Source organism: Aedes albopictus, chromosome 3 (genome assembly GCF_035046485.1).
Source record: "Aedes albopictus strain Foshan chromosome 3, AalbF5, whole genome shotgun sequence".
NCBI classification, from domain to species: Eukaryota; Metazoa; Arthropoda; class Insecta; order Diptera; family Culicidae; genus Aedes; species Aedes albopictus.
The window spans coordinates 387426074-387452626 of NC_085138.1; the positions used below are offsets into that span (position 1 = coordinate 387426074).

Consider the following 26553-nt stretch of genomic DNA (forward strand, 5'->3'; position numbering starts at 1 on the left):
GTTTTGGCGGAAGTACATACCTGCAAATAGAAAAGAAAAAACCCGGATTGATCCACCTAGTGGTGATAGTGCCTTTCTCGTCGAATATGTACTCATGACGTTTCCGTTGACGTGAGCTGAAATGTTCCTGAATCATGAGAATACTTTACTTAGAATTTTATCAGAGCCATCATTGCATAATTGAATTGACTTTAAACTTATTGATGGCACATATTCCGACGTTATGTTCAACGTATAGGCAGAGCTGGAAAATATCAGACCTCTCAGTTGACAGCTTGACCTCCTTCACTATCACTGGAGGCCGATCAACACCAAGACGATACAACTTTTTCACAAACACAAATACCTTAACGATTTTCGACAAAGAATTTTCTACACACGCTACATTTTATTATCATGCATGTAAAATTTGACAAAAACATGCAAGTAACTGAAATTTTTCATACTGAATCCCATTCAACTTTCAACCACATTACAGTGCGTGAGGGAGCAACCAGTCGCACAAAAATTTTATGCAGTCATTTTAGACGCGAAAGAGAATTGAAAAAGTTTGTTCGGAGTTATTACGATTAAATTTTAATTTTCCCATACAACGTTGACCCATCCTTCTGCATTATTACATCTCAGGTATCTGAAATGGTGTGATTGGATGAGATCGTCTTAGTTTTGTCAAGATATCTATCGCTTGCTTTAATTTTTCTCACTTTTGAATTCCGACGAAGCACCCAACGCTAGTTTTGGAATACTACCGGTAGTTTCTTATGTGGTCTGAGACTATTTTCTTGCTAACCGTTCATCAGATTACCTAAGGAGCCGCGATTTGATTAGAACACAAGACTATCATGCCAAGGGCCTGGGATCGAATCCCACTCCCGACATATTCACAAAATGTAGGTTCTTCCTTCGGAAGGGAAGGGTCCCGAGATGAACTAGCTTCGAGTTAAAAATCTCGTTAATAAAGGCAAATCAATAATATTTGGTCTCTTCCGGAGGGAACCCGGAACCGGTTCGGGAACACCACCGGTTGTCTCAAATATGGTCTAAAACTATTTTTTACTAACCATTCATCAAATCGCCTAAGGAGCCGCGATTTAAAGTGTCGCATGCATGGGTTCGGTTCACTTTTATATTTGGCCACATCTGGCGGGACATACGGAACCGATTCCTGAACACTACCGGTAGAATCTTAGGTTGTCTGAGACTATTTTCTTGCTTATCATTCATCAAGTTATTGGAAAAGCCGCGACTTGATGTGTCGCATGCCTGGGTTTGCTTCACTGTTTTGGAACACCGGTAGTTTCTTATGTGATCTGAGACCATTTTCTTGCTAACCGTTCATCAGGTTATCGCAAAAGGCGCGATTTGACGTGTCGCTTGCATGGGTTTGTTTCATTTTTATATTTGGCCACTTCCGGCGGGACGCCCGGAACCGGTTCAGGAACACTACCGGTTCAGATATGATCTGAGACTATTTTCATGTTAACCGTTCATCAGGTTATTGAAAAAGCTGCGATTTGATGTGTCGCATGTATGGGTTTGGTTCACTTTTATATTTGGCCACTTCTGGTGGGACCTTCGGAACCGGTTCCGGAACATTACCGGTTCAGATATGGTCTGAGACTATTTTCTTGCTTACTGTTCACCATATTATCGAAAATGCCGTTGTTTGATGTGTCGCATGCGTGGGTTTGTTGCATTTTCATATCTAGCCCCTTCCTGGGGTACCGATCCGGAACGCCTAAATGGCCATAATTCCGGAACGGCTGGACCGATCCGAACCATTTTCAATACCAAACAATGGGACCAGATTCCGCGTCGAATGAACCGTCGGTCATTAAAATCGGTTGAGATTTACTGCCGAAAAGTGACGTGAGTTCGTTTGTACACATACACACACACATACACACACACAGACATCACCTCAATTCGTCGAGCTGAGTTGATTGGTATATGTGACTCGAATCTCCGGGCCTCCTATCAAAAAGTCATTTTTTGAGTGAACATATAGCCTTTCCAGTACACTTAGTGTACGAGAAAGGCAAAAACATGGATCAGCTAAAAATTTTATCAGATTGATTATAAACGATCAATCATCATCATCAATTAATGATCAAATCTGACTATACATGTCAATGGTTGCTACTCCGTTATTGATCTGAGCTGGTACCAATTGCACTGAGATCCAAATGAATAAGGGCTGGGACACTCCACTTATTCTCAAAGTGCAATTCTAGCAGCTCATACATTTTGGATCAATACCGGTGCCGGCCACGTCCCTATAGTCAGTTGGGAAGGGAAAGGAATGTTAGAGTGTGCTGGTTGTTGCTACTAAAGACCGAAATCACCTCTGCATCCCCACAACCAGCACGGACTGGGGTATTTGTTAGACGGAAAGGATGGGAGATCTGGGAGTCACCGTTGGGTCGGTGATGCGATCCATGGATAGGGAATTATTTATAGTGTTCGTAAGGTGATAGATTGTGTGGTGAATGAGGTGAATAAGGTCAAGCGGCACAGCACGCGTTGGTTGCATAACTTGTAGGCGTTTATATACATACACTGCACAATGGGTCCAGAGCCGTGTTTACGAAGACAAAAATGTTTGTGCCTAAACCTTAAGCTTTAGATAAATGGTGTCTTTGGAAAAGTTTCTTCTTATTTTTCGACCTGTTACCTCATTATTGTAAAATTAGGGTGGTCCCTCTAGTTTCGCTGATCCAAACATCTGCTTTTTAATAGTTTTATGTACGTTCACAAAATGTTCTACAAAGTTGTAAAAGAACTTATTTGGAGCAAGTTTGCCGAAGAAACCATTATTCTATCTCTTATTGTTCCTAACTTATACGTTTTTAAAAGATTCAAGTTAGGGTGATCCATGAATTTCAGTTTTCCTGAAATAACTTTTGATTCGTTCGTTTTTAGTAAATACTTTGTTCCGAGCACTTCTGGAACTATTAACGACGCATATTTTTTCCAAAGAGCTCAAAGATCTATCTCTCATAGTTAAAAAGAAATTGGCATTTTTCTTCTAAAAATCACTTTTTTTCAAAATGTCATATCTCATAAAGGAGCAAATGGATTTTCAATCTCTTGGTTGCATTGGAAAGATCGTACTCTGTTCTATTCATGGTGAAAAAACTGTAGGTACCTTTTTTGTTTAAAACTTTTTATTAAATTTTGAAAATACGATTTTTTTCATGGTAATGCAGTTGTAACTTTGAAAATCGATGAGATACAAATTTGGCGTCTTCGACAAAATTGTGAGTTTTTGGCTGCTCTAAAAGTGCCCAGAACAAAGTATTGCGAAAAAATCAACACATAAAATTATATTGAATAAAACCCGATTTTCATATGGAAAGCGGAACAGTTTTAGCAAACTCGACTAGTCTTTGTTAGATAGATCGAAGTAACCATGTCGAAAATGTTTAATTTTGCTTATAATCCATAATTCGTCAATGAACTCAACTTAAAATGTTATTTTGAGCTGATTTCCATCAATTTAATTTCAATTTCATCACTTCAATGTATGGATAGTGAAAATGTCAATCACTAGTATATGTTCATGTTAACGTAAAAGCCTATCAAAGTTACATCATTTACAATATCTTAACAACATTGTGCCTAACTGGTGATGACAGTATAAATAAACATTGGTTCTAGAATGAAATGGATGACCATTTACCAAGCTACTTTGGTCTATCTAACAAAGACGAGTTGAATTTGCTTGAAATGTGTCATTTTTCATATGAAAATCTGTTTTTATTCAATATAATTTTATGTGTTGATTTTTTCGCAATACTTTGTTCTGGGTCTTTTTATAACAGCCAAAAACTCACAATTTTGTCGAAGACGCCAAGTTTGTATCTCATCGATTTTCAAAGTTACAACTGCTTTTCCACGAAAAAAAAATCGTATTCTCAAAATTCAATAAAAAGCTTTAAACAAAAAAGGTACCTTATAAGACCCTTATTTTTGGCCCCGGAACCTCTTGGCGCGGTTTCAGAGGGAAACCGGCCCAAAACCCCAGGCTGCTGGTCTGAGCCGGCGGCAGCCTCTGAGGTGTGCTCTCACGGCCTCTTCTGGATCCGGGTCTCAGGGCAAACGGACGGAGGGGGAGCTTTCGGAGTGCAAGACCCTAACTAATAGTAGTACTCACGGTTTAACAGTGTATTCAAGATCCGTAAACATACCGAACCTGGGCAGATATGTATCTTCACTGCTGATGCTGATGGCTTCGGTGGCAGCGGTGGAGCGACGACGGTGGCAGCAGTGGGGCGACGATGGTGGCAGCGGCGGGGAGCAGTCCAGGCTCGAGAAAATGCAGCCGGGGCGGCCGGGATCGGAGAACAGCCCACCCGGTGGGACTTCGGGCGCGTGGATGTGCCCTTGCTTCAGCACAAAAGGATCGGCCTCCGACGGCCGGCAGAAATGTTCTCGGAGCAGGAGGGACACGGGTGATCGGGCGGACCCGGTGTTGCTACCGGCACGTGGACTTGGCCGTACTGTGGTTCAAAATGGCCGGCTTTCGACCTCCGAGCGCTGGACGAATGGCCTGACGAGATCTTCACGGGGTGGAATTGGTCAAGCTTCGGTCCCAGACTAACGAGATGATGGCGAGGACCGGCCGGAAGATGGCCTCGGAGACTGGGCGCCTGAGGCGCGACGATTTCTTGGGACTTGGTCCCGATTGGCCGTCGGTGTACACTGACGAAATACGACGCCTGGCCAAGTCCTCAATCCGTTCTCTATCGTGGTTCAAGGGTTGCCACGGGTATTCAACCGATTGGCTATTAACTAAATGGCTTTAGCTGGTCAAACAAGCTTCTATCCGCTCAAAACGTGGCGGGTTTACGGTGGACAATCGTCTCTAATATCTATCACCTCTTCGCTTTACGTTTATCTTCCAACTGTCCCGATGATTTTTCTCGCCGAGCCCAACACCCCTTCGACGGGACGCTCACTCTCTCGGGTCAGCCTTTTCCGCCTACACCCAGTTGCGGTTCAGTGGAGGCCGCCACCCATCGCACTCCGGCGGTGTATCTATATGCGTATGCGCATCACCGCCCAGGCGCGGAATACAAATTGACCGTTGCGAGCTAGTGCTAACTTCACATTATTGCCCTAAATTCCCACACTCCACAAACTAATACGTTACAACAAATGTTACCCGCCGGTAACAACCTACAGTTTTTTCACCACAAATAGAACAGAGTACGATCTTTCCAATGCAACCGGGAGATTGAAAATCCATTTGCTCCTTTTTGAGATATGGCTTTTTGAAAAAAAGTGATTTTTCGAAGAAAAATGCCAATATCTTTTAAACCACGCGAGTTAGAACTTTGAGCTCTTTGGAAAAAATATGCGTCGTTAATAGTTCTAAAAGTGCTCGGAACAAAGTATTCACGAGAAACGAACGAATTAAAAGTTATTTCAGGAAAACTGAAATTCATGGATCACCCTAACATGAATCTTTTAAAAAATTATAAGTTAGGAACCATAAGAGATAGAATAATGGTTTCTTCGGCAAACTTGCTCCAAATAAGTTCTTTTACAACTTTGTAGAACATTTTGTGAACGTACATAAAACTATTAAAAAACAGATGTTTGGATCAGCGAAACTAGAGGGACCACCCTAATTTTACAATAATGAGAAAAAAGGTCGAAAAATAAGAAGAAACTTTCCCAAAGACACCATGTATCTAAAACTTATGGTTTAGGCACAAACATTTTCGTCTTCGTAAATACGGCTCTGGACCCATTGTGCACTGTGCTGTGAGTGGAAATTGGAAGGGAGGGAAACGACTTTTTTCCAATTCGTTTCTGGTTCTAGCGATGGCTATGAACATATGAATATACATGAGTTGTATATGTAGAGAAGAGAGAGAGAGGAAGTGGATAGAAAGATACAAAGTAGGATGAAAAGGGACGGGCCAGGGATTGAACCCATGACCTTCTGCATACGAATCAGAAGCGGTAGCCACTAGACCACCAAGCCCGTCAATATTATCAGATTGATTATACACTAGAAACCCAAAATAGTTATTTATGTCAAGACTTGCAAGTACAGAGAATGTAGTTAAATATCTGAAATACCGTTAGGGTTGGGTGATAAAACGTCGATAGGACAAAAAGTCGAATGCTCAAAAAAGTCGAAAAGTGGGATAATGGCTTTCTTTTAAAAGAATAAAAAACTCACTATTTATTTATACACGACGTCTAAAAATTTCGAATTCTCAACGGTCTAATGCCAAAGCGTCGAAAGGGACAAAACATCGAAAGGGCAAAACATCAAAGAATCATATAAGCAAATAGTGAGTTCTTTCATTTTTCGACGTTTTGTCACCCATGTTTCTGGATGCAACCTCGCTGGTCTAGAATAGAACACGTTTAGCGTTCAGGGTTAAAGGAAACCCATTCTTTCACTTTTCGACGTTTTGTCCTTTCAACGTATTGTACCTTCGACGTTTTATCCTTTCGACGTTTTGCCAAAAGACAAAAAGTCGAATGCCAAAAAGTCGAATGACAAAGCGTCGAAAGGGATAAAATATCGAAAGGACAAAACGTCCAAAATGAGTCATATAAGCAAATAGTGAGTGTTTTATTATTTTTAGGGAACCCCATTCTATCACTTTTCGACGTGTCGACACTCGAAGTTTTGACATTCGACGTTTTGTCCCTAACCTTTTTTAAATTTAAAACTGATGTAGTTTCAATCATAGTATATTTTAGGTATTTTTTTACGAATCTTGAGAGTACAACTGTCGCTCCGATTCTTATCACAAATCGACCGTAATCAAATATTATAAAAGTATAATTTCGATCAAATTATGAGCTATTTTGGTAGAATATTTTGAAAGTTATCGCAGTTTGAATATTTCAATACAAAAAACAGCTTAATCAGACACATAAAAAACATAACTTTATAACGGATACATCAAAATGTATTAAGTATGGTTCTAGAGTAGAAGCAGTACCCGAGCTGAGGAGAATATCAAATTGATAACAACGGAATCGCAAAATCTGTTTTTATATCATGGTTTGTTATTATTTACTTATAGAGGCTTTACCTTTCCATAACATATTTTGTTGGACAATCTTATTTTGTTATGATCGTGCTATTGGTATATTTTCTTTCAATAACATTTCAATAACATGTTTTGTTGTAGAACAATTTCAGTTATTATTAAATTAATAGGACTTTACACATATTTGATCATCAATAGTACACCAATATCAAGTTTTGCAATCAAAACTCCATCATTCAAGATTGACGTAGTGCCACAGCGTTTCGTAACGAACTGGTTAGAAAATTTTATATTCACTAGGTAATAGGGTATCGCGCCACTTGGGCGGTGGCTTCTATATTCGTCTGTTTTCCACTATAACTCAGCCAATTTTGAACCAATTGACCCAACGCGATGAGATACGTATAGTATCTAGCCGTGAACAAAATTTCAAGTCCATTGGTTTGGAATTGACTGAGTTATGTCGAAGAGTGTCCAAAATACCGGCCGCTGCCCAAGTAGTTCGCTACCCTAACTATTACAATCCGCCCAGTAAAACAAAAAGAAAAAAGGCATTTATCTCCTTTTATCTTTAATTACTTCTTCGGTGAATGACGATCTCACGGTAGAACTAGTTTTTAGCATAATTTTATTATTATATCGTATTTTGTTATCAGATTTTTATGGAGCACTATTTTATAAATGCAGCCGAGTCTCCTATTAGACGCTGCCACCCACTTTACGCCCACCGCAATTTCTCAGCTGTACATCCAATCTAGCTGTTTTTCAGTGCAGTTATTGCTTACTATAGGCTCATCACATACAAAAAATGAACCAAATTGGTAAGATGACAGCCTGGAAAAGACGGTGGGCGTAAAGTGGGTGGCAGCGTCTAATAGGAGACCCAACTTTAATTAGCAAAGTTATGAGTATGTTATCAGCACTTGTTTTATTATTTTTATGATTTTATAATTCACTTTGTTATGAGTTTGATCTTATAACTCATTTTGCTTTAAACTTGTTATGAAAAATTTATTAATTTCAAAATTTGTTATTGAAATATTTTACAATTTCACTATTATTAAATTGCTATTGAAACAAACAAAACGTGTTTTTCAACTGGTTTTCCAGGAACATTTTTTTGTTATGATTTTTGTTATTTTGCCGCTTATGACAGACAAGTTTATAACATGATATGTTATGCTAATAACACAAAAATAACTCTTTCCGTTACTCAGTTATTTTGCCAAAATATTCCATTATGCTGTTGTTATTATTTTCTGCTTGGGTAAAATGTGATAAATTTTCATATGCACAAAGTATTCAAACGTCAGGTCTCTTGCTCCTCCAATACTCAACCGATTTTGATGAAATTTACTAGGTAATTCTCGCTTAATGTGATCGGTTGATGTAGATGATGAGCGCCACAATGAACATGTTTGGTTATTTCACGAAAAATACAATACAAAATTTATTTAAAAAAAAAGTTGTTACAAATATCAAAGCAACAAAGGTCATTGCTATTTTATTAAAACAAATAACAATACCACACTTTCATTATGCATCCATGATCCAAATGTTGACCATAATAGCATGACCGCCAGATTTTTTTTTCAATTTTCCTAATCGTGCATTTCAAGGGGTTTCTGTAATGTTCCAAGGCATTGCATGGCTGTTCCAGAAGTTTTCGAGGGGTTTCAGAGGCGTTCCAGTAGTGTTACACGGGGTTAAGAAAGTCCCAGGAGCGTATCAGGAGTTTAAGAGGTGTTTCTTAGAACTTCAAGGGGTTTCAGAGGCGTTTCAGAGGTGTTTCAGCGGCTTTCAGGAGCGTTCCAAGGAGTTTCCTGGAATTCTCAAGTATCAGATATGTTCAGGGGGTCTCAGAGGGCTTCATGGGCGTTCCATTGGATTTCATGAGGTTTCAGGAGCGTCCCAGGTCTTTTCTAGGAGCCTCAATGGACTCCACGAGCGTTGCAAAGAGTCTCAATGCGGTTTCACGTCCGTCGTCTGTTCCATGGTGTATCAGAGGCATTCCAGTGGTCCCAAGAGGCTTCAGGGATATTCCAGGGATATTCCCGGGGGTTTAAATGGAGTTCCAGGGCAAACCCTGAACGCCTTGAAACCCCTCTGAAAATCCACTGAAATAATTTAGAAAGCCCCACAAATTCCACCTGAACCTCCCGCAAGCCTCTCCGGCAACCTCTTGGACAGCCTTGTCATATGTCAATTTCTTGGTTTTGCTTTGGAAATGACACTGTTGAAAATGCTTTGACATTGATGTGCACTACAGAAACATTAGCTAGATGAATAAGTTGAGATTTGAATTATGGAAAGAAATCCACGTACTCCGGTGAGACTCGATCTCACGACTCCCAACTTGCTAAACGGGCACCTCTTTTCCTTCCAGCTACGGAGTCACTCGACTATCTCCGTCGCCAGCAAGCGTAGAACTGAACTCGAGATAGTCGAGTGACTCCGTAGCTTGAAGGAACAGAAGCGCCCGTCAAGTAAATTGGGAGTCGTGAGATCGAGTCTCACCGGAGTACGTGGATTTCTTTTCATAATGCAAATTTCAATTTGTTCATCGAGCACATGTTTCTGTTGTGCACATGGATGGCTTAAGAAAGAGTTCAACATTTGGGTTTCAGACTGCCGATACAAATACTTCATTTTCTCTTGGAAATTTGAATTTAGCGGAATTCAAATTCAATGGGAAGCATAAGAAATGATTGGATCGTAGTTACAAAAAAAATGAACAATCGGTTGTTTTTGAAACCTTCTATTCGACATTTTGGTCACGTGACCTCATTGTTACAACAATTTATGAAGAGTTGATGATTTTGTGGCTATATCGGTCTCTTTCTACTCATAGTATAAGGGAGTAGAGATCAAAGTGGATAATGAAATGATAGATATGATAGAATTCGCTAGGTAGCGAACAAGTGTGAAAATTTATAGAAGGTGAAATTAGGCAAGTAGGCCATGTATTGAACGAATACATCGAATGCGTGAAACTTCTGCCGTGCGACCTGTGCTTTTAAACAGATCGGCTTGGTTGGTAGTTCATACCACCTTACCAAGACTGGCAAAAGTTTCAGGCACCCGACTGCCTATGTCACGGTGTGTCTGGTGGAGAACATTAATTTTTAAAAATCGGTATCGCTAAGACACCCACCAAGCGAAAGCTAAGGGTCCCCCCTTTCATTTGAGACTTAAAGGAGAAAGTTCTATCGGCGGGTCTAGAACAATTTTTTTTTTTGAAAAAATATGATATTTTTTCATTTTTTTCGAAGAACACATTTATGACAAAACACTGTTTTTCCATTGCAAGCATGATTTTCCGACGATATATTTTTTCTTCACATAAAAGCACAATAGTCCCATCCTCCTCCTCCTCTCCTCTTCTTGGCGTAACGTCCTTACTGGGACAAAGCCTGCTTCTCAGCTTAGTGTTCTATGAGCACTTCCACAGTTATTAACTGCGAGCTTCCTCTGCCAATGACCATTTTGCATGTGTATATCGTGTGGCAGGCACGAAGATACTCTATGCCCAAGGAAGTCAAGGAAATTTCCTTTACGAAAAGATCCTGGACCGACCGGGAATCGAACCCGTCACCCTCAGCATGGTCATGCTGAATACCCGTGCGTTTACCGCCTCGGCTATATGGGCCCTATACAATAGTCCCATGTGAATGGGAAATCCAGCAGATGACAGTTTTGTGTTTATGGGCAGTGTGGTGAAAGTACTAGAACAGTGAGTATAAAACCGAGTTATATGCTGTTCCCAAGGCTGTTCTTTTGAATTCCAATCTAGATTCCAATAATGTGTTTGCATCCTATGACAAATGCGTATACATCTTTAGGGTCTCGTATTTGACTGGCACCAGCAGGTCACCAATCGACCACCTTTACAGCATATACCGTCATTTGGTTCTTCAGATTTGTGCTCTTGAAATTTCGGGGTGTGACTTCGTCATATATTCTTCTCAAACAGCTTCTCAACTTCAATGCGCGTCTGGTACTCAAACCACATGTTTTTTTTTCGTTTTCTTCTTCTTCTTGTTCTTCTTCTTGGCGAAACGTCCCTGCAGGGACAAAGCATGCTTCTTAGCTTGTTCTATGTAGGAGATGTAATAAGAATAAATGAAATTGTTTGATTTGTTGGAAATTTTCTTATTTTATCTTCTACAAGCACTTTCACAGTTTTTAACTAAAAACTTATTTTGCCAATTACTATTTTGCATGTGTATAGCGTGTGACTTGCACGAAAATACTGCATGCTCATTTAAGTCGAGGAAATTTCCTTCACGAAAAGGTCCTGGACTGACCGGGAATCGAACCCGTCATCCTCAGCATGGTTGTGCTGGGTACTCACGCCTTTGCAGCTGTAGCTTTATGGGCACTTTTCGTTATCAAAAACAAATCATCGGTGAACAAAATCGGTTTATGTACTGTTCTGGTCACTCGTTGACGTCGGTTTCCATCTGGATGATAGTTCATGAATATTTGAGAGCTTCATCTGATCAGCCTGATCTCTGGGTTTTGTCCGCAAATACTCAGCAACCTCAGCAACTTTATGAGAAGTCTGAATGATGTTCAACAAGTTTCAATGTACTTCAGCTTCAGTGCAAACAAGCTGCTTGCCTTTGATCATCTTCCTGTAGCATCTAGAACACAACTGCAACGAGCATTATCTTTCTGCGTCATAGGTAGTAGCGCTAGATCTGCCACGTTTGCCCTTTATGAGAAGTTGTAGTTCTTGCAGAACTACATATTTCACAAACAAGGGCCACAACTCCATGTAGAAGGTTTCAAATAATATGTAAGCTCATAGAGAGTAAATCTAATGGGTATATGGTGGCGAATGAGATAAATTTAAATTAGCAAGTCCGAACTTTTTTGTGGGGTAGTACTAACTGCTATCTCTGATATCCTTCAGAAAAAAGTTTTCATAATATCAACAACCTGCAAGTAGAAACAAGCACAAGCTAAGACATTTTCAATCCATTCTGATTAATATGTATGTGCTCAGACATATGTTATTTAATGTAAAACATGTGTATATGTCAATAAAGCTGTAGAATTGAATGAAAAGTTGCTAACTCGTCTATAATGCCATAATGCTAGCAGAAGATGTGGAGCGGACCTGGTGTGATGGTTAGAACGCTTGACTATCACGCCGAGGACCTGGGATCGAGTCCCACTCCCGACAAACTCGCAAAATGTGAGTTCTTCCTTCGGAAGGGAAATGAAGCATGGGTCCCCCCGAGATGAACTAGCCAAGGGATTAAAATCTCGTTAATACAGATTTAAAAAAAAATAGCAAAAGATCAAACTATTGATAACCGACAGATTAGCACATTGTTCTTACTACATATACCGTTAGACATGTAGCATTAATTATTCTGTTTTTGTCAGTTGAGTAAGGCTACCTGTTCACAAACATATACTGTTACTAATATTTTTTATGTCTAATTACCTTTTGAACGATTTAAATTGCATCATCAAAAAACTTTCAGTTTTCCGAAATGGATTACCTTCCAAATGTTGTGCTCCGTTATCCGAGCTACTTTGATGTATGTTCTATTTTTGTTGACATTACTCGGCCTACTTTGATCGTAAAACTGTTAAATCATAAGACACTGTCAATAAAAAATAAGAAAATTGCAGTCGCAATAACTACTTCCACATAAAAGGCAAAGTTTATTTGTATATATGCCCAGATACTGCTGAAATTCTATTCAACTACCTTAAATATTTTTTTTTGCACTTTATGTCTATGCAATATTTTGTAAGGAAAATTTTTGGTTTGACCCATTTACTCTTTTAAAAGGACACGTTACTAATGGGCGACCTCATACAAGCCCATTTGGCTACACTCAAGGTTGAAAAAAGAAAAAACACAAGCCTCAAAGATAGTAATTATAAAAAAAAATGTTCTAGACCCGCCGATAGAACTTTCTCCTTTTAGCCTCAAATGAAAGAGGGGACCTATAGCCGAGGCGGTAAACGCACGGGTATTCAGCAATAGTACACCAATATCAAGTTTTGCAATCAAAACTCCATCATTCAAGATTGACGTAGTGCCACAGCGTTTCGTAACGAACTGGTTAGAAAATTTTATATTCACTAGGTAATAGGGTATCGCGCCACTTGGGCGGTGGCTTCTATATTCGTCTGTTTTCCACTATAACTCAGCCAATTTTGAACCAATTGACCCAACGCGATGAGATACGTATAGTATCTAGCCGTGAACAAAATTTCAAGTCCATTGGTTTGGAATTGACTGAGTTATGTCGAAGAGTGTCCAAAATACCGGCCGCTGCCCAAGTAGTTCGCTACCCTAACTATTACAATCCGCCCAGTAAAACAAAAAGAAAAAAGGCATTTATCTCCTTTTATCTTTAATTACTTCTTCGGTGAATGACGATCTCACGGTAGAACTAGTTTTTAGCATAATTTTATTATTATATCGTATTTTGTTATCAGATTTTTATGGAGCACTATTTTATAAATGCAGCCGAGTCTCCTATTAGACGCTGCCACCCACTTTACGCCCACCGCAATTTCTCAGCTGTACATCCAATCTAGCTGTTTTTCAGTGCAGTTATTGCTTACTATAGGCTCATCACATACAAAAAATGAACCAAATTGGTAAGAGGACAGCCTGGAAAAGACGGTGGGCGTAAAGTGGGTGGCAGCGTCTAATAGGAGACCCAACTTTAATTAGCAAAGTTATGAGTATGTTATCAGCACTTGTTTTATTATTTTTATGATTTTATAATTCACTTTGTTATGAGTTTGATCTTATAACTCATTTTGCTTTAAACTTGTTATGAAAAATTTATTAATTTCAAAATTTGTTATTGAAATATTTTACAATTTCACTATTATTAAATTGCTATTGAAACAAACAAAACGTGTTTTTCAACTGGTTTTCCAGGAACATTTTTTTGTTATGATTTTTGTTATTTTGCCGCTTATGACAGACAAGTTTATAACATGATATGTTATGCTAATAACACAAAAATAACTCTTTCCGTTACTCAGTTATTTTGCCAAAATATTCCATTATGCTGTTGTTATTATTTTCTGCTTGGGTAAAATGTGATAAATTTTCATATGCACAAAGTATTCAAACGTCAGGTCTCTTGCTCCTCCAATACTCAACCGATTTTGATGAAATTTACTAGGTAATTCTCGCTTAATGTGATCGGTTGATGTAGATGATGAGCGCCACAATGAACATGTTTGGTTATTTCACGAAAAATACAATACAAAATTTATTTAAAAAAAAAGTTGTTACAAATATCAAAGCAACAAAGGTCATTGCTATTTTATTAAAACAAATAACAATACCACACTTTCATTATGCATCCATGATCCAAATGTTGACCATAATAGCATGACCGCCAGATTTTTTTTTCAATTTTCCTAATCGTGCATTTCAAGGGGTTTCTGTAATGTTCCAAGGCATTGCATGGCTGTTCCAGAAGTTTTCGAGGGGTTTCAGAGGCGTTCCAGTAGTGTTACACGGGGTTAAGAAAGTCCCAGGAGCGTATCAGGAGTTTAAGAGGTGTTTCTTAGAACTTCAAGGGGTTTCAGAGGCGTTTCAGAGGTGTTTCAGCGGCTTTCAGGAGCGTTCCAAGGAGTTTCCTGGAATTCTCAAGTATCAGATATGTTCAGGGGGTCTCAGAGGGCTTCATGGGCGTTCCATTGGATTTCATGAGGTTTCAGGAGCGTCCCAGGTCTTTTCTAGGAGCCTCAATGGACTCCACGAGCGTTGCAAAGAGTCTCAATGCGGTTTCACGTCCGTCGTCTGTTCCATGGTGTATCAGAGGCATTCCAGTGGTCCCAAGAGGCTTCAGGGATATTCCAGGGATATTCCCGGGGGTTTAAATGGAGTTCCAGGGCAAACCCTGAACGCCTTGAAACCCCTCTGAAAATCCACTGAAATAATTTAGAAAGCCCCACAAATTCCACCTGAACCTCCCGCAAGCCTCTCCGGCAACCTCTTGGACAGCCTTGTCATATGTCAATTTCTTGGTTTTGCTTTGGAAATGACACTGTTGAAAATGCTTTGACATTGATGTGCACTACAGAAACATTAGCTAGATGAATAAGTTGAGATTTGAATTATGGAAAGAAATCCACGTACTCCGGTGAGACTCGATCTCACGACTCCCAACTTGCTAAACGGGCACCTCTTTTCCTTCCAGCTACGGAGTCACTCGACTATCTCCGTCGCCAGCAAGCGTAGAACTGAACTCGAGATAGTCGAGTGACTCCGTAGCTTGAAGGAACAGAAGCGCCCGTCAAGTAAATTGGGAGTCGTGAGATCGAGTCTCACCGGAGTACGTGGATTTCTTTTCATAATGCAAATTTCAATTTGTTCATCGAGCACATGTTTCTGTTGTGCACATGGATGGCTTAAGAAAGAGTTCAACATTTGGGTTTCAGACTGCCGATACAAATACTTCATTTTCTCTTGGAAATTTGAATTTAGCGGAATTCAAATTCAATGGGAAGCATAAGAAATGATTGGATCGTAGTTACAAAAAAAATGAACAATCGGTTGTTTTTGAAACCTTCTATTCGACATTTTGGTCACGTGACCTCATTGTTACAACAATTTATGAAGAGTTGATGATTTTGTGGCTATATCGGTCTCTTTCTACTCATAGTATAAGGGAGTAGAGATCAAAGTGGATAATGAAATGATAGATATGATAGAATTCGCTAGGTAGCGAACAAGTGTGAAAATTTATAGAAGGTGAAATTAGGCAAGTAGGCCATGTATTGAACGAATACATCGAATGCGTGAAACTTCTGCCGTGCGACCTGTGCTTTTAAACAGATCGGCTTGGTTGGTAGTTCATACCACCTTACCAAGACTGGCAAAAGTTTCAGGCACCCGACTGCCTATGTCACGGTGTGTCTGGTGGAGAACATTAATTTTTAAAAATCGGTATCGCTAAGACACCCACCAAGCGAAAGCTAAGGGTCCCCCCTTTCATTTGAGACTTAAAGGAGAAAGTTCTATCGGCGGGTCTAGAACAATTTTTTTTTTTTGAAAAAATATGATATTTTTTCATTTTTTTCGAAGAACACATTTATGACAAAACACTGTTTTTCCATTGCAAGCATGATTTTCCGACGATATATTTTTTCTTCACATAAAAGCACAATAGTCCCATCCTCCTCCTCCTCTCCTCTTCTTGGCGTAACGTCCTTACTGGGACAAAGCCTGCTTCTCAGCTTAGTGTTCTATGAGCACTTCCACAGTTATTAACTGCGAGCTTCCTCTGCCAATGACCATTTTGCATGTGTATATCGTGTGGCAGGCACGAAGATACTCTATGCCCAAGGAAGTCAAGGAAATTTCCTTTACGAAAAGATCCTGGACCGACCGGGAATCGAACCCGTCACCCTCAGCATGGTCATGCTGAATACCCGTGCGTTTACCGCCTCGGCTATATGGGCCCTATACAATAGTCCCATGTGAATGGGAAATCCAGCAGATGACAGTTTTGTGTTTATGGGCAGTGTGGTGAAAGTACTAGAACAGTGAGTATAAAACCGAGTTATATGCTGTTCCCAAGGCTGTTCTTTTGAATTCCAATCTAGATTCCAATAATGTGTTTGCATCCTATGACAAATGCGTATACATCTTTAGGGTCTCGTATTTGACTGGCACCAGCAGGTCACCAATCGACCACCTTTACAGCATATACCGTCATTTGGTTCTTCAGATTTGTGCTCTTGAAATTTCGGGGTGTGACTTCGTCATATATTCTTCTCAAACAGCTTCTCAACTTCAATGCGCGTCTGGTACTCAAACCACATGTTTTTTTTTTCGTTTTCTTCTTCTTCTTGTTCTTCTTCTTGGCGAAACGTCCCTGCAGGGACAAAGCATGCTTCTTAGCTTGTTCTATGTAGGAGATGTAATAAGAATAAATGAAATTGTTTGATTTGTTGGAAATTTTCTTATTTTATCTTCTACAAGCACTTTCACAGTTTTTAACTAAAAACTTATTTTGCCAATTACTATTTTGCATGTGTATAGCGTGTGACTTGCACGAAAATACTGCATGCTCATTTAAGTCGAGGAAATTTCCTTCACGAAAAGGTCCTGGACTGACCGGGAATCGAACCCGTCATCCTCAGCATGGTTGTGCTGGGTACTCACGCCTTTGCAGCTGTAGCTTTATGGGCACTTTTCGTTATCAAAAACAAATCATCGGTGAACAAAATCGGTTTATGTACTGTTCTGGTCACTCGTTGACGTCGGTTTCCATCTGGATGATAGTTCATGAATATTTGAGAGCTTCATCTGATCAGCCTGATCTCTGGGTTTTGTCCGCAAATACTCAGCAACCTCAGCAACTTTATGAGAAGTCTGAATGATGTTCAACAAGTTTCAATGTACTTCAGCTTCAGTGCAAACAAGCTGCTTGCCTTTGATCATCTTCCTGTAGCATCTAGAACACAACTGCAACGAGCATTATCTTTCTGCGTCATAGGTAGTAGCGCTAGATCTGCCACGTTTGCCCTTTATGAGAAGTTGTAGTTCTTGCAGAACTACATATTTCACAAACAAGGGCCACAACTCCATGTAGAAGGTTTCAAATAATATGTAAGCTCATAGAGAGTAAATCTAATGGGTATATGGTGGCGAATGAGATAAATTTAAATTAGCAAGTCCGAACTTTTTTGTGGGGTAGTACTAACTGCTATCTCTGATATCCTTCAGAAAAAAGTTTTCATAATATCAACAACCTGCAAGTAGAAACAAGCACAAGCTAAGACATTTTCAATCCATTCTGATTAATATGTATGTGCTCAGACATATGTTATTTAATGTAAAACATGTGTATATGTCAATAAAGCTGTAGAATTGAATGAAAAGTTGCTAACTCGTCTATAATGCCATAATGCTAGCAGAAGATGTGGAGCGGACCTGGTGTGATGGTTAGAACGCTTGACTATCACGCCGAGGACCTGGGATCGAGTCCCACTCCCGACAAACTCGCAAAATGTGAGTTCTTCCTTCGGAAGGGAAATGAAGCATGGGTCCCCCCGAGATGAACTAGCCAAGGGATTAAAATCTCGTTAATACAGATTTAAAAAAAAATAGCAAAAGATCAAACTATTGATAACCGACAGATTAGCACATTGTTCTTACTACATATACCGTTAGACATGTAGCATTAATTATTCTGTTTTTGTCAGTTGAGTAAGGCTACCTGTTCACAAACATATACTGTTACTAATATTTTTTATGTCTAATTACCTTTTGAACGATTTAAATTGCATCATCAAAAAACTTTCAGTTTTCCGAAATGGATTACCTTCCAAATGTTGTGCTCCGTTATCCGAGCTACTTTGATGTATGTTCTATTTTTGTTGACATTACTCGGCCTACTTTGATCGTAAAACTGTTAAATCATAAGACACTGTCAATAAAAAATAAGAAAATTGCAGTCGCAATAACTACTTCCACATAAAAGGCAAAGTTTATTTGTATATATGCCCAGATACTGCTGAAATTCTATTCAACTACCTTAAATATTTTTTTTTGCACTTTATGTCTATGCAATATTTTGTAAGGAAAATTTTTGGTTTGACCCATTTACTCTTTTAAAAGGACACGTTACTAATGGGCGACCTCATACAAGCCCATTTGGCTACACTCAAGGTTGAAAAAAGAAAAAACACAAGCCTCAAAGATAGTAATTATAAAAAAAAATGTTCTAGACCCGCCGATAGAACTTTCTCCTTTTAGCCTCAAATGAAAGAGGGGACCTATAGCCGAGGCGGTAAACGCACGGGTATTCAGCATGACCATGCTGAGGGTGACGGGTTCGATTCCCGGTCGGTCCAGGATCTTTTCGTAAAGGAAATTTCCTTGACTTCCTTGGGCATAGAGTATCTTCGTGCCTGCCACACGATATACGCATGCAAAATGGTCATTGGCAGAGGAAGCTCTCAGTTAATAACTGTGGAAGTGCTCATAGAACACTAAGCTGAGAAGCAGGCTTTGTCCCAATGAGGACGTTACGCCAAGAAGAGAGAGAGAGAAAGAGGGGACCTTCAGCTTTCGTTTGGTGGGTGTTTTAGCGATACCGATTTTTTTAAATTAATTTTCTTCTACCAGACACACCGTGATGTACAGGTCGCACGGCAGAAGTTTCACGCATTCGATGTATTCGTTCAATACATGGCCTACTTGCCTAATTTCACCTTCTATAAATTTTCACACTTGTTCGCTACCTAGCGAATTCTATCATATCTATCATTTCATTATCCACTTTGATCTCTACTCCCTTATACTATGAGTAGAAAGAGACCGATATAGCCACAAAATCATCAAGTTAATAATAGAATACGGTCGATAAACAAGAATATTTATGAAGAGTTTTGTTTAGTTTTAGCTTCATGGATGACCCTAGGATTTCTCGAAGATTTTCACGTCGAATCCCACCAGAGATTTTTCCAGGAATTTGGCATTTCTCCCGAAATTTCTCTAGGGACTCCTCCGGGAATTCCTGCTGGATTTCATCTATCAATTTTCCAAGGATTTTCACTAAAGATTTTACTAGACTGCCACAGATTGATGCTAGGGTTTAACCTGGAATTCCTGTAGGGATTACTATAGAAATTTCTCCGGAAATTTCTCACGTAAAAGCTCCGAGAATTGCTCCAGAGATTTATCCAGGATTTTCTTCGGATTTCCTCCAGAATTCCGCCTGGCATTTCTTCAAGTATTCTTTTAGGAATTTTCAAGCGATTTTACCATGGATTCGTCCGTGAATTCTTGCTGGGATTTTTTTAGAAATTTTAGCTGGGATGTGTTCAGGAATTGCACCAGATATTCCCCCAGGAATTCTTTAGAGATTTCTCAAGGTGTTTGTCCAGGGTTTCCTGTTGGTTTTGTATCAGAATTCCCAAGAACTTTTATTGGGATTTCACCAGGGATTTTTTTTTCAGGATTTTTATAAAGACATTATCCCAGGACTTTGTCATGGTATCTCAAGAGATGTTTTCAGGGATCGCTCTATAAATTCCTTAAGTGATTTTTCAAAAGTTCCTCTAAAAATTCATGCTACTTCTCTAAAGATTGCTCCAGCAGTTCCTCCAGGCACATATTTTCAAGTATTTCATTAGTTCTGGTCGACTGGGCAGAAACTAAGAATGTTACGATCATGAATGCTTTTGCTAGATGATGGTTTTGTTAAGATATTATATGATTTACAAAGCCACTGACTGTGATGAGAAAAAATCAGCCTTCCTAATAAAGCATCACATGAAAACAGATCAGGTTATTACTATAAGTAATTAATACCTTTACTCGTATTGCAATCCATAAAAAATCCAACTAATTGAATCTCATAAAATACACATAAATCACATTGAATAACCCTCACTCTGCGTTTATAGAGATGTGCTCCATTGTTGTCAAACTACATCCATTCAGCCCCAGAGGCAAGTCCTCTTAGTGCCATTCTAATTGAATCATCGTCAATGTTTTATTTCCACTACCGCGATGATCGAATTAGCTTTAACTCCAATTAAAATAATACGACCATCAATCCGACAACGCCCATAACTTGAAGCGAAGCGAAGCGAAGCTCGCCTTCAGGCTGACAAACTACAGACCTGGTGACAGACAAATAGCGAACACTAGTCAGCGCAGCAGTGCCAATGATGGCAGTACATACTTTCCTCTGTTCAAACGATTTCAACCACGCGTACCATCACCTCAAACCAGATGCAGCAAGATCTAGTGTAGGTAGTTATAAAAGTGTTAAAATACGGCGCAAACAAACACTTATAACAAGCCGGCGGCATCCATTATCTGGTTGTGGTCGGCGTCGCGACGACGACGGTACACATATGTACCTACGTCGTTGGCGGGCACTCTTCTTCCACGGAAACAACCGTGCGATTCGAAATAATCATAATAATTACGCGCCAAATAAGATCACGAGTGCAGTAAAAATAAACTCGCGTCTCTCTCTCGGCTCGACTTGGTGTCGGTACGGTGTTTGCTGGTGTAGATACCGGCGGCGATGACGTCCCTTTGCTGAAAGATGACGCGAGAAGCAGCAAACATCTCTTTAATAAAATTAGATTACATGGCGACTGGTGGGAAGGGGGTGGTGGATAGAGGCTTTTATGAGACGACGTCCCGAGTGTAATGGTGGTTCATAACATGTTCAGCTAGAGAAGGATATATGGGAGGGCGCAAGTACTTTCTGCCATTAACTCTACTAAAGAACGAAGTACATAAATATATGGTTGCAATTAGATACAGAGGCAATTTCGACATTGCGGTAGTTAGAGTGGCCTTCTCATGAGCTAAAACTTGAGCTAGAGCTTGATTGACCGCCCATAGATGGTACTCCAGCATAACCAGACCAGCTACACTCACACAAGGAACCAATAAGGCAGCTGCTTGGTACTGGCGAACATTTTCAGTGTGTAAGTGTTATTGATCTTCTATTTTTAAGCGAGAATCGGCGCATGCTACGTCAGGTTGCAAGTGAATGTGGGAAAAACTCTATCAATGAAGCACTGTATCAATGTATGTAGCACTGTGGCTGCAGAAGCTCACACGGCTGTCGGAGTGTATAAGCAGTATTTCAACAACCAGTGTATGACATGGCGACCGTGTATGTACCTCTATACACGGTCGCCATGTCATATAGTTATTGTTGAAATGCTGCTTCTACCTTTCAATCTTTCCATGTCATAATTACTTATTTCTGTTCAAAGTATGCTTAAGAAACCTCTATACCGAAAGGAATCCTGTCATTCCTTACAAGGTATTTCGAAGTTAACCCCACGGCGTATATCCCGAGGTTCCTCCCGGTAATTGAAAAAAAAAGTTTTCCAGGAATTTCTCTTAACTATTTCTACCGGAGTTATTCCTGGGTTTTCTCCTGCAGTTATTTCTGAATTTCTTAAGGAATTCCTGAGATTTGTCTAATAGTTATACTAGGGAATTCCCTTGAAATTGTTGCTGTATTCCTTCTAAAACATCTCCCAGGACCTGAGATAACTATTGCAACGTTTTTCAGCATTTGTCAGACGAAAATCTGGTTCGAATTCTCTTATACCTTCCATGGTTTTCCGGAATTTATCGCAGCAGAGAAGCTCAATGAAAACTCTTGGAAACTGTGGAAGAAATTCCAGAAAAAGTACCGTAAGCATATACGTTTAAAATTTCATTCAATTCGGGTTTCCCAGATATGACAGTTCAAAAATTAGTTGTCTGAAAAATAGTGTTTTATGAGAACGGTTCAAGCTTTGCGAAGGATAAACCAATCAAGCTCAAAATTTGTACCAATGATGTACATAATAGGTTGCAAAACAGTCAAAATTTGAGAATTTATGATTCACTCTATAAAAAGTTACAGCATGTTGAACTTTTTTGTGAGAAAAAAAAAGTTGCCTATCCTAACTATTTTGGCCACCCGCTGTACGTGAGTAATCTTATAACAAAATGCGGGAGCGAAATCTTGTGAGGAGCCCCCGGCGATAATTGAAGACACACCGAGAGGAGCTTTGAAACACATTCGAAGAAGCAAACTGTTTTTATTTTGAGAAAACCCTTACAAGAAACCCCAATTGAAACCTTGGGAGGAACTTAAGAGAAACACTAGAAGGAAGTCTTGTAGAAATCTCGAGATGAATTCTGGATGAAAATCCATGGAAAACTCCGAAAGAACCGTTGAGCGGACCCCGGGCTAACTTTTTGAAGAAATCTCGGATGCAAGTATGGATAATATTCTGGAAGGAAATATGGTAAAAATCCCGGGAGGAGCTACAGGAGAAATCTTGACAAAATGCTGGAAGAAATGCCTCTTTCTTCCAATAACCTTATATGCTAATATAGTGCTGTTTATGAGCTAATATGCTCTATATTGGCCGAATAACAGTCTTATAAGCCAAACATGGAAAAATGAGATATTAGTTGTTAATTGGATGCAAATAATCTCAAACAACATCCATGAGATACTTTAGAAGGCATTCCGAGAAAATGCTCAGTAGGAACTCTTGCTTTGTACGGCACTTCAAAGCAAATCACGGGAGAACCTCTAGAATAAATCTCGGCAAAAACTTTTGTAGAAATTCCAGGAAAACTTTGGTGGAAATCCACAAAAATATTTGAAAAAAAAAACTCTAGCAGATATCCGAAATAAACTTTAGGAGGAATTAGACAAAAAAAAATCAAGAGGAACCTCAGGAGCAATTCCGGTAAAACCTCTAATGCAGTTTTCCTTGAGGAGAAATAAGATCTCTTAAATTTACGTTCTTATATCTAAAATTGTAGCGTATTTGCGGAATCCCCATAATGCCGGCAACATCTGCTTGCTGCCCCTCTTCTCCTAACAACTTGCCTTTAGATATTGCCATCCACTCGGGGTGCAATACGGTGGGATGAATATGGGAGTGAATGGAGTGTTGGGACACTGTCCTATACACATTTCCAGTTGGTTGTGCCTCGTGCGGTTTACACACATCGGCAGTGGCCACCACATGTACTTGTAAATGATCTCGATTCAATTTGAGATCAGAACTCATTATCATCATCATCGCCGTAGTCGACATATGTGTGTAGTGATAACAAATAGAGCATTCGATTGCAATTCTCATGTAATGAAAAAAAAAAACAAAATTAAAATAAAAATAAGTAGGGAAAATAAAAATAATAGTTCAGAAAGCACCTTCTGAAGTTTTCAGAATTCCGTTTTTTTATTTAAATTAAAAAAAAAAACAGTTGAAATATAGAATGTAGCTCATGTTCATTCTCTCCCATACAAACCTCAACAATGAATTCATCCGTCGATTGAAAGGTAGATGCAGCATTTCAACAACAAGTACATGGCGACCGTGTATAGAGGTATGGAAGATCAAAACCCACACCAATACACGTTCGCCATGCCATATAGGGTGGGGCGGGGCAAGATGGGTCGCGGGGCAAGATGGGTCAGTGCCATTTTCGGACGCATTACTCATGTTTTGATTATGTTAATAATTTTGTTAGATGACCAGCATGAATATACAAAAGTTTGGGGCATTGATTGAAAAAATATTCACTCTCATTGGAATAAAAAATAAAATGGTTTTTAGCCACTTTTCTTATGCGATACATTCCATATAATCTCCATATAAACGGCCGCGGGGCAAGATGGTTCACCTTCAATTTTGAACGTATTTTTGGAGCATTCAAAAATTATTTATTTTTTATTACAAGACTATCTCATAAATGACTTCAATCAAGCGGAATGAACGCTCAAAATTATAACATAAAATTATGATATTTTTTTAGTGAAAACATCGATTTTCAAGTCGCCTTAGGACCAATCAAATCGTAAAGATTTTTATATTCCAAATAAATTTATAAAATGTTTACTAGTAGCTCTTGTTTACTCAGTATGGATATGGAGCATATATGAATGCGGAACAAAACTTATATTTTGACGTTTTCGTTGAGAAAATGTGAATTACTTAAAAGGTGACCCATCTTGCCCCGCACTTTTTTCACGGCGCAAAATCGATCACTTTTTAAAACTGCTTGTTTAACATCATATTTTGTATTTAATAAACTTTTTATCGACTTTTAGCATAGCTAACTAGTGTATTAAAGAGTAGCGGACGAATACAAACCAATACGATTTGTATTTACAAAGTTATGATGATCCATCCTTAGGTGACCCATCTTGCCCCGCCCCACCCTACTGGTTGTTGAAAGGCTGCTTCTACCTTCCAATCTTTTACTTATTTCTTATTTATTTCTGTTCAAAGTACGTTCGAAAAACCTGATTTAAAGGGCAGATACGTAGCAGAAAAAGGCATTCTCGTATCGAAATTCTTTCAGATCGACATCCTAGCACAATGTTCCATTTAACCTCCATTCATTCTACTATGTTGCATGTCTCTCTAGCGGAATGCAATAAATTTTCCGGGGTGTAAAAATACACACAGACTTCTTGCTCCAAAGTCACTGCTCATCTGCACCAGCACACAGCCGAGAAAAGCTCGATAAATATAAACAAACAGCAAAATAGCAAACATTCAAGGTCTCGCTCATTCGTTCCAAACGCGCCGCGCTGCTACGGTTCCTCTCTTCCTTGGTGGGTAGGTGCAGCGCAGCTGAATCCGGTCGTTTTAGTAGCAATTTGAAAAATTAATACTGCATTATGCAAATCAGCGCCCATTAGTGCGGAATCCCGATCTAAAAAACTGCATCCCCTGTATGTATACCGGTTTCTGACAGAACAAAACCATCCCAATCTGAAAATGAAACCACACTGGCACTCGTAAAAAAGCTTCCTTTACTCGTGGGACCCCCACCAACACCGGCTCCCACACAAGCGCCGGTAGTAGTTTTGTCACCTTCGCGATTTAATAGCTCGTGCTCGTGAGCCCGGTTATGTAAATTAACTTCTCTAGGTGTTCTGGGGTAGTTTTTGTGAGCCTTCGCTTTCAGCCCTCCAGGTTCTCCTCGCTCGTATCGATTTTGCACCGAGACTAGTTGAATGGCGACCAGCTGTCGTTGTCGTCGGTCTGAAGGACCTCCCCGTCCGTCCGTCCGCGTGACAACAAACTTATCGCTTGTTCGTGACTTGGCCAATATGAAATACCCACCCCATGGGTGCGATGGGGACAATTGAAATTCATTAACAGACGAACGAGCCGACGCCGGACGGCGATGTGAAACTTGATTGTGCTGATGGTAAGATGAGAGGAGACGGGTGGTTGGTGGATAACACTTATCTGAAATCGTCACGAAAGTTTCGCCTTGAACTACTAACCTTCGATAACGGGCCAGTACGTTCAGTTCATCGACTTCAACGGAATTAATGCACGGTAGGCCTATCTCAGTATGATAAAATCGAGTTCGTACAAATCCCTTTAAAGGTCATTAGAAAATTCGAATGACTTTTAACAGATCCAGTCAATCTGATTGGTTCGTTGATAGTAGGGTCACAGAATTCATCAGCATAAAATGTGAATCAACAAGGGGATACCAAAAATGTGTTTCGTTGCCTTATTTTCTAGTCAACAGCGTGTTATTCTCCTATCGTTATGTCGACGATGAGGCAGAGCCTTCTGTAAAGCTTAGTGTACCTTTGAAAATTTCACAGTAATTAAGATGAATATATAATGGAGCTACACTCAAAATCAGAAGCAATAAATGATGGATTGCCTAGAAAAGTTAATCGTATCAATATGTATCCAATTCACTGCGAAAAACCTAAACAATAGAAGACGCAGAATGTTGATTAATTGGAAAATTGCGAGATGAAATTGTGAAGAACAAAAAATCGCGTGCTGGCAGGATTCGAACTCACAACTCCGTTTTCGCTAGACTGGCGCTTTAACCAACTAAGCCACTTTCACAATTCCATGCCAACCTCTCAACGCGCTCGCTGTTGTGCCTTCTAATTATACAAACGAGAGCGAATTGTTTTTATAATACCTTTCATCACCACCAGAACGCGATTTTTTTTACAATTTCATTGTTGAAAATGCTTCG

At 39.5% G+C, this 26553-nt stretch overlaps 1 protein-coding gene and 1 long non-coding RNA gene across 4 annotated transcripts in view; both read right to left on the minus strand.

The window, feature by feature from the left end:
* The window catches only part of LOC109399656 (phosphatase Herzog), a 335043-nt gene that overhangs the window by 187697 nt on the left and 120793 nt on the right, over positions 1-26553 (minus strand). The gene's annotated exons all lie outside the window — the stretch shown is intronic.
* LOC134289681 (uncharacterized) lies at positions 1686-7811 on the minus strand. The gene is made up of 2 exons (XR_009998612.1): positions 5182-7811; positions 1686-3954 (listed from the first exon to the last, which is right to left on the minus strand). It is a non-coding gene; the product is annotated as an uncharacterized LOC134289681 (long non-coding RNA).